Source organism: Chanodichthys erythropterus, chromosome 21, assembly GCF_024489055.1.
Source record: "Chanodichthys erythropterus isolate Z2021 chromosome 21, ASM2448905v1, whole genome shotgun sequence".
Lineage (NCBI taxonomy): Eukaryota > Metazoa > Chordata > Actinopteri > Cypriniformes > Xenocyprididae > Chanodichthys > Chanodichthys erythropterus.
Window position 1 is genome coordinate 25873142 of NC_090241.1, and position 4565 is coordinate 25877706.

Consider the following 4565-nt stretch of genomic DNA (forward strand, 5'->3'; position numbering starts at 1 on the left):
GCGCTCTGGCGAAACGTCTTCTGGAATGGGCAATACCAAGGCTTCAGTCGCTCAGGGCGACTCATATACCTGGCAAGACCAACCTGGGTGCAGATATGCTATCACGGAGCAACGTCCCCTCAGACTAGTGGATGCTCCAGCCCCAGACGGTTGTCAAGATTTGGGAGTTCTTCAGTAGAGCAGAGGTAGACCTCTTCGCCTCAGAAGACAACTCTCATTGCCCAACATATTTCTCAAAGGAAGTCGATGCGCTGGCCCACACCTGGCCCAGCACACTCCTTTACGCATTTCCCACAATCGCACTGATCCCGCAGGTCATCAGGCAAATCAGGGAAGACAGACACAGAGTCCTTCTAGTGGCCCCGCTCTGAAGGAGCCAGACTTGGTCCTCAGAACTGTTCAGGCTCTCCACGAAAGCCCCGTGGCCCATTCCCCTGAGACAGGCAACCTCTCTCAGGCAACCAGAACAATCTGGCACCCCCAGCCAGAGCTCTGGGCTCTACACCTCTGGTCCCTCGATGGGAGCCGGCCGACCTCCCCAGGGACGTACTAGAGACCATATCTCAGGCGAGAGCCCTGTCCACGAGACGCCTCTACGCCCAGAAATGGTCGGTCTTTGTTGATTGGTGTTCCCCACGCAACATAGACCCCGTGGAGTGTGACGTATCCCCGATACTGTCTTTCCTCCAAGAGCGTTTAGATCTGGGGCGCGCCCCCTCAATGCTCAAAGTATACGTAGCAGCCATCACGGCGTTTCATGCTCCTATCGCTGGCCAGTCAGTGGGTCGAAACAACCTTGTGGTACGTTTCTTAAGGGGTTCTAGGCGATTAAATCCTCCTCGTCCCCTTACTGTTCCCACTCTGTTCCTTAGGGCCCTCAAAGGAAACCCCTTCGAGCCGCTAAGTTCAGCTGACCTCAGGCCCTTAACCCTGAAAACCGCTCTGCTACTTGCACTAGCATCGGTCAAGCGTGTTGGCGACTTGCAGGCCCTCTCTGTGAGCCCTGCGTGCCTCGAATTTGGGCCTAATGACTCTAAGGTCGTACTGAAACCCAGGCATGGCTACGTCCCCAAGGTGCTCTCTACTCCGTTTAGAGCTCAGGTCATCTCGCTTTCTGCTCTTCCTCCCTCTGTGGACGAACAGGAGCTGGAGTTACTCTGCCCTGTCAGGGCATTGAGGACCTATGTCGAGCGATCACAGCCTTTCAGGCAGTCAGATCAGCTCTTTGTTTGTTTTGGTGGCCGCACCAAAGGGTCTTCGGTCTCAAAGCAACGTCTCTCGTGTTGGATAGTCGATGCGATTAATCTCTGTTACTCCTCCCTGGGCATTGAATGCCCCATAGGAGTTAGGGCCCATTCCACTAGAGGAATGGCTTCCTCCTGGGCCTGGTCTAATGGAGTTTCCATTAAAGCCGGCCTTCTCATGAGTGAACCAATGACGATGCAGTTACACTGCGTTATTGAAAAAGGCTTCAGTGACAGGGAAAAAGGGAGACTTTTCCCCATATGCAGTACTCGTTCCGTATCTCAGGGAACCGAGGTTTAGTCAGTAACCGAGTACGGTACCGATAGTGTAGGAAAACCGTGACGTTTTCTACTACGTAATTACGCGCATGCGTGAAACGGATCGTGCAGGTGGCCAGTGCCGCGTTAAGCCTTCGCGGTGCCCTGGGCTAACGAACGCAAAGGGGGCCCCCCCTCCCCCTCGACATCCATAATCGCACGTCTTATGCGAATGAAGATTTTAATATGAATAAGATATCCATTTAAAACATGCAGACGAAAATGGTAAAAACATTTCTAGGATGGATTGACAACAACAATAGTCTCATATGCGCTCCTCCATCATTATGACTTTGCATTGCTGATCTAAAAATGTAAAAAATAAAATTTAAATTTAAAAAAGGCTTTTTAACAAGTCCAAGTTTAAATTCGACCGATTCGACTCTGGCTTTGGAATTTCAGAATGGTCATAGCATCATTTCAGATGTGATGTGCCTGAAGATTATTCTAGTTAATTATTCTGTCACAGACTTTTTTAATGCACGTTTTATACCTAATAAACGTACTATTAGTTTCTTCTCTAAATATGTTTCCATCACGTTTTATGTGCATTTTATTTCGTTGAATAAAAAGTATCCACCCCAACGAGTGTATGAGTTACATTTATTCACTTGTGCAGTATCTTAAAATGTGCAGATGTGGCCGTTTTTTTTTTCTTTCAGAAAACCAATACGACTCGTTTAAAATTCTGTACTAACATTACTGCATGCATAAGTTTCAGAAACCCACCTTAAAAATGACGGTCAAATGCAATAGATTATCGTTAAGACATTATATGGACCCTTTCTTTGTCCATTTATTCAGCTCCTTAATGATTTTAGTAGTAACAACATAGATAAGCTTTAGCAAGTTATTGACAACATTATTTCTATTATGCTTCATTTTTATGAACATGCACACGGCTTCTGTCTCGCGCACAGACGCGCGTGCTAAAAGTATTTGGCTGCGGAAAGATGCGTTCGGCGTGTGCACTGCGCTCTATCTAGTGGACTTTTGTTTTCAAGCACTCAATTCACTTTCGCATGGGCTGTTGTACAGTACACACACGGTCCGTGCCATCACAAAAATTTGAACGTCTGCGAACCCTCCTGATGATACCCTGGTGTTAAGCCTGTAATAGCGGGCCACCAATCCACCCATATGCATGTGCATACCCAGACGCTACGCACACTGTCCTGGTTGTATCCTGCGTGCGTGTCCACTGCGCGCCTGTGACTCTTGATTCGGGTGTGACAACGATGCGTTTCAAAATGCAAAAGAGGATTGTCTCGCGGGCCCTGTTCGGGGCCCTGGGCTGCAGCCCATGTTGCCCATTAGGATAACGCGGCCCTGCAGGTGGCACGGATCATACTCTCCCTCGGTGCGTTCCAAACGGGATATATCGCCCTCCGAAGGGCACTTTGGAGTGAAAATAATCATGGCCGCCATATTGAAGGGTCGTTCCAAACCGAAGTGCTCAAAACTGGTCACTTCAAAGGGCCCTTCGGAATGAAGGATTTCGAAGGGAACAACTGATGGACACTTCGGGCCCCCATGATCCTTTGCACAAGGATGTTCTTTTACGTCACAGAATGGGTACAGGAGGCTCGGAGTTCGATTTTAACTATGTATAGTATTTTTTTGAAACTACTGTAATATTTATACAAGTAAGATTTGGTACATTAATATGGTCAGAACGACATTGTACTTCAACAAAAATACTTTACAGCTCCCTTAGTCAGTCCATTCAAATGTTTCAAATACATAGATGCATACATGGTGCGATAAACCTTGACGGTGGTGCGTAAATCGAGTTAACCCTCCCACTTCTGCTAGTTTTACTGAGATGTCTTGTCCCCTGCGAATTGGCCAATTAATTACAGACATCCTGAGGTAAAATTACTTTACTCCACCTCACCACGTAAAACTAATCCCGTCCGAATAGAGCTATTGTCTATAAACAAAGCCTTAAGGGGCTCGCTTTAGGCTGTCACTGTCACTTGCTGCGTCCGAAAACTGGAAAATGCTGCCTTCTGAGGACACATTTCAAGGTAGTAAGGCATCAAGGCACGTCCGAATCCAATGTTAGCTTCACTTCCTGTCTCATGAGATACCTTCATCTGATCGATTTTTGAAGGAAGCATGGATGTATCCTTGCCTTTGATATCCCACAATCCTGTGCTTTCCATTGTTTCCATTTGTCCACAATCCATGCTCAGTTTGTGTATAAATGTACGATTTTGACCAACATATTTCAATTTTGATATTTGATTTGACTGTTTGATATAAATTACTACTGTCATAATTACATATTTGTTTAGTTCTCACCAAAGCTCTCGCTATATTGCTGTAGATCATTAAACCTTTACGCTGCCTCAGAAGTTTGTCCGAAATCTGTTTCATGAGGTGCCTTCATGCTTAAATGCTGCCGTACAAGTCATTCTCTTATAAGACAGCCAGGCAGAAAGACAGCTACCTAGGTTTTCTTTGCACCTTTGCTGTTCAAATTAAGGTGCCCTAGAATTAAAAATTTATAGTGGCATAGTTAAATAACAAGAGTTCAGTACATGGAAAAGACATACAGTGAGTTTCAAACTCCATTGTTTCCTCCTTCTTATATAAATCTCATTTGTTTAAAAGACCTCCCGGAAACAGGCGAATCTCAACATAACACCGACTGTTACGTAACAGTTGGGGTGTACGCCCCCAATATTTGCATAATGCCAGCCCATGATTGAGGTATAACACAAGGGCAGTTACTAAATATATGTAAATATGCCTTAAAATAGGCAGTTAAAAAAATGAAATAAAAAAAAACTATGGGGTATTTTGAGCTGAAACTTCAGACACATTCAGGGGACACCTTAGACTTATATTACATCTTTTAAAAAAAAGTTCTAGGGCACCTTTAACATGTACTAAACATGAGTGGAATTTGCACCGCAGCGCCCCCACACCTTGATGCTCATGACAAGAAAAGCATGTATAGTTGTCTTTATTGTAGTGAATTAGTTTTAAATTGCT